This window comes from Ochotona curzoniae, unplaced genomic scaffold, assembly GCF_017591425.1.
Source record: "Ochotona curzoniae isolate NIBS_2020 unplaced genomic scaffold, NIBS_Ocur_1.0 contig_1, whole genome shotgun sequence".
In the NCBI taxonomy this organism is placed as follows: Eukaryota; Metazoa; Chordata; class Mammalia; order Lagomorpha; family Ochotonidae; genus Ochotona; species Ochotona curzoniae.
Window position 1 is genome coordinate 29,970,512 of NW_024464918.1, and position 16,154 is coordinate 29,986,665.

At 44.8% G+C, this 16,154-nt stretch overlaps 1 protein-coding gene across 4 annotated transcripts in view; it reads left to right on the forward strand.

Annotated features, from left to right (window-relative positions):
* Nucleotides 1-241: 241 nt before the first annotated feature.
* Nucleotides 242-16,154, forward strand: part of CSNK1G3 (casein kinase 1 gamma 3) — a 73,839-nt gene continuing 57,926 nt past the window's right edge. For all 4 annotated transcript variants that reach the window (XM_040968625.1, XM_040968794.1, XM_040968709.1 and 1 more), the window contains exon 1: nt 242-619. The gene's annotated coding sequence lies outside the window, so the exon portion shown is untranslated. The remainder of the gene's footprint in view (nt 620-16,154) is intronic.

The following is a 16,154-nucleotide window of genomic DNA, read 5'->3' on the forward strand; positions in this document are numbered from 1 at the left end:
GGCCCGGCCCTCGCTGGCCTCGGCAGCCAATGAGCGCGCCGTCTGCTTTCCAGTCGACGATCCGACCAATCGGGAGGCTCGGTGTCATCTTCGGCCCTCACTCGGCTCTTTTCGCGGAAGCAGGCGGAGGGGGGCGGGGGCCGTGGCCGCTAGAGAGAGAGAGAGAGAGAGAGAGAGAGAGAGAGAGAGCGAGAGAGCGAGAGAGAGAGAGCGAGAGCCAGAGCGAGAGAGACAGACGCTTTGCTTTTTTTTTTTTGTAATTTTTTTTTCCATGTGTTCACTTCCGGGTCCGGCGCCGATCCGGATGCCCGAGGCCGAAGGATGTTTGACCTCCGGATAAGCGAGGCGCCTCTGTGCATTCATTGCCGGCTGCATCGGAGGCTCCAGCGGCGGCCCGGGCGGCGACTGTCCGGCCAGCGGCGGCGGTAGGAGGCACCGGCAGGAGTCCGCGCTGCGCTCCCTCCCTCGCTGCGCGGCTCGCTTTCCTCCTCCGGCCGCCTCCGCCGCGGCTGACGGACCGACCGAGGCAGGCCGGCCGGGGGCGCCGCCCGCACCACCCCGCGGCTCGTGGCCGCGCCTCTGAGGTAAAAGCCCCGGTCGGCGCGGCCGCTGCTCTGAGGTAAAAGCCCCGGTCGGCGCGGCCGCTCGGCAGGCAGGCTCGGGCGGCCCTGGGCCTCGCGGGTGGGGCTGCGTGGGCTGCGCGGGGAAGGCGCTCGGGTGGGCGAGGGCGCCGGCTGGGCTGCTGCTCCGAGGCCCCGGGGACGAGCCGCGCGAGCCGTGGGCTCGGGAGGCGCCCGGCCCGGCCGCAAAAGTTGCCCGAGTGTGGCGGCGCGAGTGGGGGGCGCGTCGGGGGGCGGGCGAGCGTTCCGGAGGGGTGGCCTGGGCCCGGGCCGGCGCGGCTACCTGCGGAGTCGGGGATGGGGGGCGGCGGGGCCCGGGCGGGAGCTTGGCCGGGCCGGCCGGCTGTTCCAAGATGAACTTCCCGTTGGGGTGTTTGTGTTTCGGGAGCGGGGGCAGGGACTTACCTATTTAATGGAGCTTGTCGCTTGGCTCAGAAGTTGAGCAGGGCGTGAGTCAGGCAAAGGGAACCGCATCTCCGTGGCTTCTCCCCCACACGCCGCCTCCAGTGGGCACTCGGTGCCCGGCGCCCACGGGGGCGCCCAGCTTGGGGGGCGCGGGGGTGATGTTGGGGTGAGGGCGATAGGCGGCCTGGAAGGGGCGAAAGTAGAGGGGGGCAGCGTGCCCAGTGCCCGGACGCTGCAGTCCCAGGCCCCAGTGGGCACCTCGGCGTGAGATGTTAGCAGAACGCCCAAGGAAAAGTGGACACCTGCTTGTTTGCAGGACGCGAAGAAAAAAACACGTCCCCCTTTGTTTTCCTTGGGTGTCCGCCTGTCCTGATGCCCGGTGCCCACGGAAGGGAGGAGAGGTTGAACTGATATTCACCATACAACAGTTTTTAAAATTAAAAAAAAAAAAAGAAACTGGATTGTAACAATCGTGTGTGTGTGTGTGTGTGTGTGTCTTTGAAGGTGATCGTCCTTCCTTATAGATAGTGGGACAAATATCACGAAAAATGAGTGGTTTAGGATTAGAAAGATGTGAGGCCGCTTTAAGGAAGCCTGTTCCACCAAAACACCAAATCTGGTTTGTGACATTGTTACACTTTGTTTTTTTTTTGTTTGTGGCATTTTTTTGCACTTTTTTGGGAGACGTTTATGACAGTTGTTTTCAAAGTTTACTCTAGTGTATCCTAAGCTAATACAGATTTCCTTCGTATTTTGTGGGTTAGCCTTTGCAGTTGCATGACAGGAAAAGCGGTCCTTTGGGGCATTGAAAGAAAGATATTATCAGATACTTTGTGTGACTCGGGCTTGGATTTGTAACAGTGGGGAGACGCTTGCCTTTGAGTGGGGTTACATGTCTGAATGGACAGCAGGTAGCAGTGGTTGGATTCGGGGTGTTACGTTTGATTTCATTGTTGATATGTGTAAGACTTCTGGCTTGGTCTTGGAATGATTATCTTGACTGACTGGCCTCATTGACCTCTTCAGCCGTTTATCAACTTCAGAACTAATGCATTAGGTAATCGTTGATACTTTCATTATTAGATTGGCAAACATGAACAATATTAACAAAATCTCCAACACATGAAAGTCATTTATTTCTTGCTTCAAAATGACCGGTTTGTATTATAGTCAGGGAATACCATCCAGTAAGACCTTTGCTTTGTGTCAGGGCCTATATGATGTGGTGAGGATGGAAGCGTGGATAGAGAAATGAGTGAGAGGCGGGGGAGCATCCTTCAGGGGAGAAACAGGCAAAGGAATTGCAACACAGGATTCCTGAGGGCTTATTAGAGGTGCCAGGAAGCTTGGTGTGTGTGTAGGGGGTGCTGCCTGTGGGGATGATGAACGCGTGTGGAGTTGGCGACGTTCTGCTTGGGCCTTAAAATATTCTAACAGGCAGAGGGGGCCTGGGAGGGCTGGGTTCCTGGGCAGAGTGGAACATGAGTAAGGCAGATGGTGGAGCTGCACCCAAGGCTGCTGGGCCAGGAGGTTTTTGCCGAAGAGGAAGCTGTGGAAAGAGGTGGAGATGAGGCCAAGGGAGGTCAGAACATCTTGTATTTATAAATGAGTCAGATGAAGGTATGAAAGTCCAAGGATATAGAGCCTGTTCTGGGGCCAGTGGGTCGGTCCAGACAGTACAAGTTTAAGGAAACCAGTGGCAGCAAAGTAGCCATGTTTGTGGCAGAATGCAGCAAAGTAGGTAATGCAAAACAGTCTGTACATGGTGTTGTTCCATTTCTCTACTTGTCTTTGAATATGGGTGTGTCTGGTCGTCTGGTAATTGGTTTTACATGAAATAGGTTCAGACTGTAAGATGTGGCTCTGGAAGGCCTGGGATGCTCTCTAGTGCCCGCTCCGTGGCCTGGATGCCTGTGATCCCCTCCTCACCGGGAGGACACCATTGTTCTTGTTCAGATGGCTGGCTATTGAGCTTTCTAGGGCTTTCCTTAAGGTTATAGTTAACTAAGTAGAGAACTGCTGAGATGTTAAATGACAAATAGGTTGGTTGATAATTGTATTAATGTTAAAATGTTTGAAAGTCAGGTTTACTATGAGTATAGTGAAATGCAAAGAATCTGCATGTGAAAAGAATGAACTACAACAGTGGTATAAAACGAGAAACTTCAACGATTCCAGGGACTTACATGTGTGGTTTTTGGTCATAAATATAAAATGATCCTTAAGTAATGGAGCCCTAAACTCACTCTCATAGCTCTACTTTGTTTTAAATTTTTTATTTATTTTAATTGTTTGAAAGGCAGAGAGAGACTGAGAGATGGATCCTTTCTGCATTGTCTCGCTCTCCAGATGCCTGTAGCAAATGGGGCGAGGTCGGGGTGGCCAGGCGACAGGATTAAGGGTAAGAGGTGGAGGGTTAACTTTGCCATCACTGCTGCCTGCCTGAGTACACTTGGGCAGGAAGCTGGCATGTGGAGTGTAACCCCGGCACTCTTATATCAGATGTCCCAAACTGAAGGTTTTTTTTTCTAACATTGTTTATATAGTTGAGGGGGATGCATGCCCTTGTGGGTTTCTGATCAGGATGGGAAGGGTCAAGGCGTGGAGGAAGGTGGTTGAGACACATGTTTCAGTTCTTTTTTTCTCCTGTGTCTGCAGGAGGCAGGAACCCCCTCCTTGATGTCAAACTACATTAGTACCCAGGGATGAGGGACCGTCATTTGAGGATGTCTAGAGACCCTGTTGTGGGGAAGAGTGTTCCAAGGCTGTTACTACAGTGCTTTTGATAGTTCTGAGACACTTGTTGGCCTTGTTGCACTGGTATTGAGAAAAATCTCTCCAAGGCCTGTTGGATGACCAAGTCCACCATAGTGCAGGTGATATCCTCTGCTGGCCTAGAATGAGCTGACTGTCATGGCTGTGGTGTACATCTGGGTGTGCAGTCCACACACGGGTATCAGCAGCTGAGGAGGCCTGGTCCCAGTTCATGCACTCCAAGGTTGGACCACATGTGTTGTGGTTTTCCCTGTGCCCAAGATTTGGGTCCAGTGATCCAGTTGGGGAGTTCCCCAAGAAACTGCCTGGAATGACCTCAGACTCTGGAGTGACTCTTGTTTGCGCCAGCCATTGAAGGGTCAGGTTTGGTATATCACCTGTACCGGGCAATGCGCGTAGGGGTAGATGTAGCTGCCTGGTCAGTTCCACCTCCAGTCCTGTCTCATGAGGATGGATGGGTGCTGTGGCCTGCTTGGCCCAGCGCAGCCTGCCACAGGCCCAGTCTTCACACATACGAGAGAGTGCTATGTCCTAGTTGGGGCTACCCTTAGGGTTCTCCACCAGATCTATCTCCATCTCTGGTTTTTGCATGTTCCAGTATTTGCTGCAGCCCAGCATAGTCTGTCCTGTGCTCCATCTGGCTCTTATATACTCCAGTGGTTGCTGCAAATTAGCTCAGTCTGACCTGTCCCCAGACCCGACCCCACATGTGCGGATGGGTGCTGCTGCCTTGACCAGCCTGACCTACCCTCAGCCCTGACTCTTGTGCTCAACAGCAGTTGCTGCAACCCAGCAGGGGAGTCCCTACTGTTTCTGTAGGCCAAGTCCTTGAATGCTTGAGCCTGCCAGGTGGTAGGGGGGCCAACCTGACATGACTTGCACCCAGTCCTGGAACTTGCCAGTGGGTGCTGTGGCCTCGCCCAGCTGGCTGGCACCCATTCTGGCTTATGCACGCCAGCCTATTCTGGCTTATGCACGGCAGCCTAACCTACCAAGCTGGGTCCTGATCACTGGCAGATTCCCCTCCTCACTCCACACTTTTCAGTCATGGCACAGAGAAGGTTTTTTAATGAGTTGTTCCTGTTTGCTAGCATTCAAGAAAGATTTAACAGTTTAACTGAATTTGTGTTATCTTCAGTTTCTCCATAACAGTACCCTGTGTTACAATTGAAGTGCCTACTTGCACAAAGACCATAAATGATACTTTTGAGACAACTTTGTGATGTGGGTGGTGTGACCCCAGTTTTGAGAGCAGGAAACAATTTCTAGAGCTTCAGAATCCTGTTGAGAATTTATTCTGCAAGTAGCAGAGTGCATAGTTGGATCTCTTTTTTTCCTCCTGACTTCAAAGTCTTAAACCACCAAAGATCTGTTCTTTTCTTTTTATTTTTTTCTTTCTTTTTCCCTTCCTCTCTTTCTCTCTCTCTCTTTCTCTCTCTCTCTCTCTTTCTTTTTTTCTGGTCTTTGCTTTCTTCCTCTCTGTTTTCTTTCTGTCCTCCCAACACCCACCCCCACCCCAGTCCCTTCTCAAGCAGTTGCCACATGTGGTGTTACTGGTTAGTATGTGTCTGAATGTTGGCTGTTGATGATGCAGTTTTCTTGGAAGTGGCAGTTTCGGAGTGTTGTCTTTCTGTAATTGTGGGGATTCTATAGGTGCCGGCAGTGTAGATCCGGCAATGTAAACTCGGAGTGTTGCTTCTGTGCCCAGCTGCAGGAAAGACTCGTAAATAGGAGTCAGAAGTCATTGGTTTTTCTTTTAAATTAAAAAATCCTTTTTTTTTTAATTTGGAAAGAGGGGAGAGAGGAGAATACACACACACACACACACACACACACACACACACACACACACACACGGAATGTACATGTGAGGGAGCACAGCAGCCAGGTATGTGTCTGAGAGAATGAGAATGAATAGAATGGGTAGACAGGCATGTGAGCGAGCAGAGCAGCCAGGGCTGGTCTAGAAGCTACAGGTGGGCAGGCAGTGAAGGTCTCCTGTGTAGATCTGAGATGCCAGCTTGGGCCCTCGCTGCTGTACTGGCAGAGTGGGAGTCTGGAGCTGGAGCCCACAGGGGATCCCAGGCACGTGGTATAGACTGACTGTGCCTGACGCAACCCCGAATCCCATATTTGGAATTCTTTATGAGATGAAGTGTGTCTTACCCACTAATTGTGAAGTGTATTTGGAAAGCCTGTGAGTTACTTGGAAAAGGTGGCATGACAGGTATATGTGAGGGTAGCGGACTTAGAGACACTATGGAAGCTGCTCGTATATGTGTTATGTAGTTCCCTTCTCAAAGCTGAAATTTAGAAAGTGTAAATATTTGGAATTATCTACTGTAGCGGGACTTGAGAAAGGTAGCTGCTGAAGTGTTCTTAGACTGTAGCGAATTGTGGGTTACAGTGTTTTTTGTACTAATCCCTGTCTCTTAGCAGTGGACTTGAAATGTTTATGTAGTTGGGTGATAAGGCATACTTTGTGTGGTTGTCTTTAGTCATATGTTATATAATTTGATTTCATTGGTGGCCAGATCATATCCATGTGACTAAATCATATCCACTTAAAAATTATTTATTTTTATTTAAAAGGCTGTCACAGATGAAGGGAGATACTCCTCAAATGGCAGAAATGGACGGGACTGAGCCCATCTGAAGCCGGGAGTCAGGACCCTTCCCTGGGTGTGGGAGCCCAAGGTCTGTGTGGTCCTCTGCTGTTTTCTCAGGCTGTCAGCATTTAGCTGGATGGAAAGTAGGGCAGCTTGGACTTGAGCTGGTGTCTGTGTGGCATGCTGGTGCTGCGGGGCTATCCCAACATGCTGTGCCGTAATGCTGGGTCCCCTTAGCCACATTTTTTAATACCTTTCAGTGGAACTAGGAAAAAACTCATAGATCCTGTTGATACACACAGGTTTTTGGTGCTTTTTTGCCTGTACAGTGTGGAGATGTTAGATTTGAAGTTATATTCAAATTTTCTACATTTATTTAGCTAATTTTGTGTTAGGTACGTTTGCTTAGAAAAAAAGGTGGGGGTGGAGAGACCCTCCTTTCATGGTCTCTAACAGCACAGAAAATTGATATGAAGTGGCAAGGTATGGTGCCTGGCGAATAGGAGGCACTTTGTAAATCTTGCTTTCATCTCAGAAGCTGAGCTGTGTGAATTATTGGAGGCTTGACTGGTGAGTGGAATAAGCAGAGCGTTGGGAGGAGCCTGTTAGAGGAGCCTCTGCAGTGACCTCTCTTTAACCTTTTCATCAGAGTAAATAATGCTGTGCGTTCTCTGTGCTGTGTACTGCCTGATGCCTGTGCCTACTGAGGGGCAGTCCACGTCCCTAGATTCTACAGTATAATTGCTTCTCAGCTGTTTGTGAGGTGTTTCCCCATATGTTGGAAATAGAAATTGGGTACCATAGGTGGTATACTGTGACTGTGGTTTTTGCAACGTAAACCAAGTGGAATTCCATCGATAGGCCCTGCATTCTGAAGTTCTTAGGAGAGAACACTGTTTATGTCTTAGTTGGAATAAAATGTTCAAAGCATATGGATTTTAAAATATTTTATTTTTTAAGCTAAGACATGGATTAATAATCTGATAGACTGGTTCTAAAATAGTAACTTTTGTAATTTACATTCCCTCTTAGAAACTAATAACAATTTTTAAAAAAAGATTGATTTATGTTTGAAAGTTGGAGATACAGAGAGAGGGAGCAACACAGAGAGCTCTTCTATCTACTGGTTCACTCCCCAAATGACTGCCAGCGGCCGGAGCCAGGAGCCAGGTGCTTCTTCCGAGTTGTCCGTGTGGGTGCCGCAGGCCAAGCGCTTAGGTGTCCTCCACTGTTTTTCCAGGCCATCAGCAGATACCTGGATCGAAAGTAGAGCAGCCAGGATGTGACCTGGTGCCCGAATGGCATGTTAGTACCCCAGTTGGAGGATTAGCCTATTGAGCCAGTGGATCACCCCCATAACTGTCCTCTTAAAAAAGTAACAGATTTGGGTTTTCCTAAGCATACCAGCGATTTGGGGGGCTGAGAGAAGTGAACTGTCAGGTGATCTGTCTGGCGCTCACAGGTTGCCCAGGATGACACCTCACCAGACTGTGTGTTACCTCTTGATGTCTGTGCAGCCTAAGAGTTGGGGAGGAGCCATCTCAGAATGCCAGCGTCCCTCCAGTGGGACTTCCAGGGTGGATCGGGAGAGAGGATTGTTCTCTGGAAGGGAAAATGACATCCTTTAGTGGGAACCTGGAGTGCTTGAGGTTGCTGCGGAAAGCACGGTGCTCTAACATCTTGCAATAGCTTATTCCACCGGGAAATCAAAAGGTATGGATAGGGGAACCAGAAGCATGTGGGATGTGTTGTTTGTGATGGTGTCAGCGTGTTGACGTGGGTGGTGTGCAGTAGGAATGGAGCTAGAACCTGGAGCTTTGAAGATGGAATAGCCCTGGAGCACTCAGCTCTCTGAGTTTCTTGGCTCTGCTGTCCACTGAGTGTGGGTGTACCCTTGGACTGGCAGTAAGATTACATTTCAAGATGCCTTAGTTGGAGAGAGGACTGGAACTTTCTCCGCTTCCTGCAGAAGCAGGGAAATGCTTTTCTGAAGCTTGACTGGAATTAGGTCCCCTAAGTTCCTGAGAAGTCACGACAAAGGAGTGGGTCATCCTTGTAGTATCTATTAATTAAGACGTATCCCCTGGGGTTGGTGATGGGAATGAGTTTTTCTGAGATATTCGGTGGAGGGAGGATTTTTATTACCATGTGACAAGGAATATTGTCAGCTAAGTGGCTTTTAGAGAGGTAATCAGTAGTGACCACTGCGTGTACTTATTTTGAGGTTGAAAATAACTGACGTGTATGAATGCGCTTTGAGCTGCGGAACTCGTGGATGGTAGGAGGCTGCTTCAGTGTTGTCATCGCAGATATCCTTGAATCAGAATACTTTTGAAAGAAAAAACACTTTTTCTTTTAACTGCCTGACTAAAATGGGTTATCTAAGTTGTAAGAGTATGATTACCCCCCCCCCCCCATGAAACTCATGAAGCTATTTTAATATTAAATTAAGGACTGGTACTTTGAAATATGGGCAGTTTTTTTTAAAGATTTATTTATTTAAAGATTTATTTATTTTTATTGGAAAGTTAGACATACAGAGAGGAGGAGAAACAGAGAGGAAGATCTTTTGTCCAATCATTCACTTCCCAAGTGGCCACAATGGCCAGAACTGTGTCAATCAGAAGCTAGGAGCCAGGAACTTCCCCTTCTGGGTCTCCCACGTGAGTGCAGGGTCCCAAGGCTTTGGGCCGTCCTCCACTGCTTTCCCAGACCGCAAGCAGGGAGCTGGATGGGAAGTGGGGATTAGAACCTGCGCCCAAATGGAATCCCAGCACTTGCAAGGTGAGGACTTTAGCTGCTAGGCTACCGCTCCAGTCCTGGATAGGTTTTTGTTCTTGTGTTGTTCTGCTTTCTTCCCCTAAAATTACCCTCATGTTCGGTTTCATCACATTATTTTGTTCCTCATACTTAGTAGAGGATAACTGCTTTGAGAACATGGCAGTTTGTGAGAAGGTAGGTTTTGAATCGTGGTAACCTAGTGACCTAGGAGGAAGAATTTTCCTTTTTCTTAAATACAGTGACAGTAGCAGAAAAGGTGGTGAAGGCAAGAGGACGAGGGAAGAATCCCAGCATCTTAGCACAGTGAATCATGGGAAGGTTGAACAGCGCAGGCTTGGTCAGTAGCACAGCGGGGTCTTAATGACTGGGCCAGTGCTCCTCAAGTCAGGAGGAGGCCGTGAACGCTATGGCGTCCACCTGGCAGACTGTGTCCACTAGGCCCGGGACCTCGGCCTGCTTCTGTGACCATGGGCTGCTCTCCTGTGCTACAGATTTCTGTGTTCCCAGGGTTTGCAAAGAGAAGCTGGGGACTTTTTTTTTTTTTAATTTAAAGGGTAAAACACGCTTAGAGGCATTTCTTTTCATCTTCCTTTAGGCAGTAATGTGGTCTACTTAAGTGAAAGCATGCAGGAATGAATAGACTGGTAGGTGTCTTTACATAGATTTCTCGGACATATGCACAGTTAAGAACTCCGTGTACACGTATGTATGTGCGCGTACACGTGTGAATGCATTCACGTGGATGCGTGTAGATACGGTTGTAAGTGTCTAGAACCTGTCTATATTTTGGGCTGATTTGTCGCAGGATGGTTGTTTCTGGAGAGCAAGATTTGGAAGGATTTCGTTTTTATGTTTTCTACATTTCTCTGTTTTGTTGAATTTTCAGTGTGGTTCTTATTGTCTGAAAAAGGCTTTTATTTTTTGAGGGAAAAAATGGAATCTGGATGGAGGATGTTGTTTTCTGCCAATTTAGACTTCAATGTGCAATTAGAATTGTATCTTACCTTGAAAAAAATCTACTTAAAGTACATTGATATTTCGCAGTCTCTTTATTTTTAAAATTGAATTTACAAAAAATATTTGCCTTAGAGTTTCTGTGAAAAATGGCCATGTGGTACCTTTTTTTTTAAGTGTACGTAATGAAAATTCTGAACTCCTGAAAAAATTGGAGTTATTAACTGAGATTTAAAAGTTTTAAACTTGTTTGATTTTGATTTCAGGTGCTATGTCCTAGGTGTTGGATTTATAATGTGGTACATTAAACTCAGAATTTCCTTTAGTTAAAAAGGGAAGTGAAAATGTTTTTTCTTACACCCAGTCTGTGTGTAATGTTTGTTTTCTATTTTTGTGAAGGATTTATTTTATATTTTAGCAATGAATACTGTCCTTTCAAGTCACAGGCAGATACATTAGGTAGTGTATTAGGGAGAAAAGAATGGAAATTTATGGTACTTTGCTGACTTTATGGCTTATACATAAATGACTGTAAGACTCTTTAATTAAATCCTAGTGGGGAGTGCAAAAAAGCTAATTATCATTTTAGAGATGAAGCTTGTGTTAGCTGTAGGAGACATTTACAAAAAACGTATATTTCAATAATAAAAGTTTTTCACATTTTCTCCATTAGTTGGATATGACTCCCTTCACCTCTCATGTAAATCTCGAAGATGTGAGTCTGGTTCCTTTTATTTATTAAATTTCTTTTTCTGTTGTGTGATTGTCATGGTACTTTGTAGTGTAAGTATCTTACTTATGGAAATGAAATACTGCAAACATTTGTAGTTAAGAAAGTATCAAGATGAGACTAGCTCTTTAATATCATTCCTTTAAATGTTTTCTGGCCAGTTATTGAAAATTGATTAGGGTGTATATTGTGTATTTATGTATTATTGTGTTAACTATCTTTTAAGCTGGTTTTGTAAGACTGAAAAAAATCTGAAACATCTAGAATGCAAATATTAAATATGCCAAGGTGAACTTATATACTGCTGAAAAAACTTGCCTTGAGAAATTGGTTTTTTTTTTTTTTTCCTATGACAGATAAAGGTGGTAAGAAAACTACAGTTTTCACGGTAGTCCTAACTGGGGCCAGGAGGGCTGACAGAAATAGGTGAGCAGTGGTTCCCAGTTTACTTCACATTAAAATTTTCATGGGATCCTTAGAGAAAAACAAACAAAAACGGTTAGGATCCCATGCATGTTGCTTTACATTAGAATCTGAGGCTAGGACCATGACATTGACTTATTAGAATTTCTACAGGCCGTTCCAGTGTGCAGCAGAATGGAAAATGGGTATTTTTTTTTTTTTATGTATGTCGTAACCTCTCTTAATTTAATTGATTAATTTTTTTAAAAAATTTAAAGTTGTCTTTTCAATTGTGGATGGGAGTGTGATGATGATAAAAAAGAAATGCATATAAAATATTAGCAATAGATGGGGGCAGCTAGCCTCCTGCCTGTGACACTGGCATCCTATCTGGGACAATTCTAGTCCCAGCTGCTCCACTTCTGATCCAGCTCCGTGTGAATGGCCCAAGTGCATGGGCTCTGCCCTGGCTCCGGGCTCCCAGCTTTAGATGGTTCTAGCTCCAGCCATTGTGGCCATTTAGGGAGTGAACTAGCAGATGGAAGATTTCTCTCTCTCTCTCTGCATTTCTGTCTCTCTCCCTCTGTCTTTCCGTCTCTCTCTGTAACTCTGACGTTCAAGTGAAATACATGAATTTGGAAAAGGAAAAGAAAGTATTGGGAAGTGGGCCACCTTAAAGAAGTGACTTTTGTTTATGGGGTCATGCATGACATCCTTATTGATCCCCTCTGTTCTTTGCTTTGTGGCAGTTTTTGCTAAGTGCAGTATCATTGTGGAAGATTTCTGAGGTTTGAGAAGGGTGTTAAAATTTACCAAGAGTAAATTAAAGTTGGTTAAGAGGGAATCCTGAGAGCTAAGTGATTAAAAAAAAATACATACGTTAAAGTTACTATAAACTATGAGGAAGTAAGAATTGTTGGTAGCCCAGAGTTACTTATTTTAGATTGTACTTATACTGAGTTGTATTTTTCATGGCGCGTTGGGGCAGAAGGATCTTAAAGACTATTGAATGTAACAGCACTTTGGCTCTGCTGTCCCGCATGCTATTGCTGAATTGTTTTTTCCCTTGATGGGAATCTTTTACCTTAGTTATAGGATGTCCTACATATACCACATTATCTCTACTATGTGTAGTCGGCATATTTATACAGATTGGTACACTAAGCCAATAGTGTTTTATAGAATTATTGTATTATGACATTTGTGATAAATTGGTGTCTTTTGTGACTCATCTGATGCTACTTCTTGGGTTAAGAACACTCTTAGCAGTGAGAACATTTCTCCTGGGACAGAATGGGAGTGTACTGTTTTATGATGAGTTTAGTATTGGCAGTTCAGCAAACCTGTTTCTGCTTGGTAACAAAACTATATCTGGCCATTTTTCTCTGCATTGCCAAGGTTAGATTTCTGGACACTGCCCTGGCAGGAGAATTTATGGCAGAGAAAGTTAGCTATGGAAGTTAAGTATGGACCATGAGAGTTAAGAATTATTTTGGGTTCTCCAAAATACATCTGTATAGGTAAAAAGTTCAGGGTGTTTATGTATAGAACCGTTACTCCTTATTGAAATTTCGGCATCCAGAATACTCTGAAAAGCAATTTTTGTGTGTGTGTATTTGGCACCAGCTGTTTTTTTTTTTTTTTTTTCTTTTACAGAATGTCATGAACTGTTATCTTTATTTTCATGTATTGGTGGATTTCACTGCAGCAGTAACATGTCTGGTGATTGTGTGCCATCCCAGCCCTCCCCAGGGTTGGAATCCCTGGACAGTCTGGGTCCCAACACGTGTTGGGAAAAATGAAAATAGACTGCTGGGCTTGAGTCAGTTTGCATTTTCCTTTCAATAAAAACAGCACAGCAGAAACCACTCAGCATCCGATTCTGAGATGGAGTTTGAGTAAGATGCCAGTAAGTGGTGTTTGCTTACTCCTCTCCCCCTTTTTAAGAAAATTTACAAACGTGTATGTACTAAGAGGCATTTTATCTTACTGTGAGTTGCTTTCCATGACAGCTATTGAAAGTGTTTTTTAGTTATGTTTTTCTTTTTTGTTAACTCTGTTCCTCTGGGCGCTACTGTGGTCCCAGAAGCACTGTGGAGTGGGAAGCTTGACATGGAGAAACTTTCAAATAACTTTGTCATAGCTGAGTGTTCTTAGTCCACGTGATTGTATAACTTTACCTCTGTACATGGTAGCTTCATGCCCAAGCACCTGCAGGCAGCCATCTTTGTACATACCCTGGCTTCCTTTTTTATAACAGAAAAGAGCAGGGTGTGGTGCTAATGCTTCTGTTTTAGTTTCCTTTCACTTCCTTAATTTGTTTTTAAGACTTCATTACAAAAATCTTTATACCTGCCTTGGCTCATGTTTTGCCTTCAGTTCCTAATCCTGTCCTCTCTGTTTTAAATTTTTTTTTAAATTCTTTTCATTTCCTTTGCACTTCCCTTCCCTCCCTTTTAAAATAATATTCTTCAGAAAGAGTAACTTATAATTATGGTATTCCAAATCAGAAACATTTCTTGCTTGCTGGGATGGTGACAAATGAATTTACTTATTCTTAATTTTCCTCAAAAAGGATCTTACTGTAATGGAGTGGTGGTTGTGTTACTCCTTGTTATGGCGTGGTGATCTGGGTGTGTAGTCCCTTTGCTGTCGCTCCATCTTTAAAGCTTGAAGAGTGGTGGATGGTGAGCACTGGTGTTGCATGCCTTGTAAGTTGCATTTTTCTTTTTTTTTTTTTTCCTATTGGAAAGTCAGATTCACAGTAAAGAGGAGTGACAGAAAGAACTGTCTCTTGGTTCACAATGGCTGGAGTTGAGCTGAGCCAATCCTAGAGCCAGGAGCTAGGAGCCTAGAGCCTCTTGCTGGTCTCCTACGGGGGTGCAGGGTCTCCCAGGCCAAAAACAGGGAGCTGGAAAGGAAGTAGAACGGTCAGGACACAAACCAGTGCCCATATGGGATCCCAGTGCTTGGAGCATGGGGATTTTAGCCGTTGAGCCATTCCACCAGGCCCACTTGCATTTTTCAGTTCACATGGGTGTCAGGCACCCTGAGGTATACAGATTCTGATGGAACGGGTAAACTTACAGCATAGTTATCTTCTCCCCTCAGAGATAAGGTCTAGGACTTGCGTGGTTAGGTTACATGCCTTTGCTGCACGCAGTTCTACTGGAGTCCCTGTCATGCTTTATGTTAATGCTTACTTAAACTGTGATGTCGGGGGTGCTTGTCTTGTTTGTTTTTGTATTTCCTGTGCTGAGTATAAAATAATAGGTCTCTAATGATCAGTTGCGTTAAGTGGGTGGATTTGTTATTTCTTTCTTTTTTATTAGGGAGAATTTTAATGTGAGAGAACCTTAACTAAGCACTTCCCTGAGACACCAGTTTCATCCAAGACATTTTTCATTGCCACAAATGTATGAGACAAATTTTGAAAAAGTTGGTCTCTGCTTAAACAAAATAATTAATGCAAGCATCTGTTACTGAGTCTTGAACATACAATACTTGATGGAAAGATTTTTGTAATGATAAATAAAATTGAGTACAGTTTTGGACTCACCAGAAAACTTCTAGAAATATTTTGTTTTCTGTGCATTCCAGTACATTATGACTTTGTGTTAAGATATTTTTCTATGTTGGGTAAAAATTTCCCCCAGTTTCTACTTGGAGCTGTCTTCCCATTGAAGTCCACCTCCCTTTGTGTAGATGCAGAGCAGGCTCAGCACTTGGAGAATCTCTGCACACTGTGGTTAGCAGGCCTGCTCTGTTTTCTCTTCCTGTAATTCTTCCTTCTCCAGAATACCACGTAAGTTGAGTCCTGTAATGTATACCCTTTAGAGCCTGGTGTGTTTGAATCTGTGGAATGCTTGCACAGTCCCTTTTTGTTTTCAGTGTTTTTGAATTATTTTATGATACATAGGCTTTAGGATTTCCTTTACCTCTGCCTCAAATCTTCTCCTTGCCCCCCCCACTGATTTCATATACATATGAAATACATATATATATACAAACACATATATACACATACATAAATACACACACACATTTTATGTATATATATATACATATACATACATACATTGAGGGCATGGACAATGGCAGAGTCCAGCATCCTCTTGTTTAACAGTTTCATTGGGAGTCCATCTTTGATCTGGAAGTAGAGATGCATACTGCATTCTATCCTCACATCTGGATGACAGTCTCTATTACACAGTTACTATACATCCCCTTAAATGAAAAGCCACAAAACAAAACCAACAACAGGAAGAAAAAAAGAAATTTACAACACCAAAAAGTTAAATAACATGCTGTGGAATGACTGATGTGTCACTGAAGAAATGAAAAAGAAAATGAAGAACCTTGAAGAAAATTTGAAATGAATAGCACCTCCAAACCCAAAGGCAAATATGGAGAACAACCATTGCTAAAATGGCAACAGAAGATTAAAACTCATTAAACAACGAACAACCCATTGCTAAAATGACAGGACCAAATTAACCACCTGTCCATATTAACCCTGAATGTAAATGGCTTAAACTCATCAATCACATGTCGTAGATTAGTAGACTGGATCAAAAAGCAAAACCCATCTATCTGTTGCTACAGGAGACACGTCTCACCAACAAAGTTTTTTTTTTTTTTCTTAGATATGAGCTTATTTGAAAGGCAGGTTTAGAGGCGAAGGGGGAGAGAAAGAGGGGAAGAAAATTTTCCATCCATTGTTTCCTTCCCCAGTGGCCATGACTACAGCTGGCTCAGCTGAAGTCAGTGTCGTGGAACTCCATGCTCCTAGAGGTGCAGAGAACCAAGAACTTCGGCTTTCTCCTGTTGTCTTCTTGGGTGTGTTTGCAGAGAACTGGATTGGCAGTAGAACAGCAG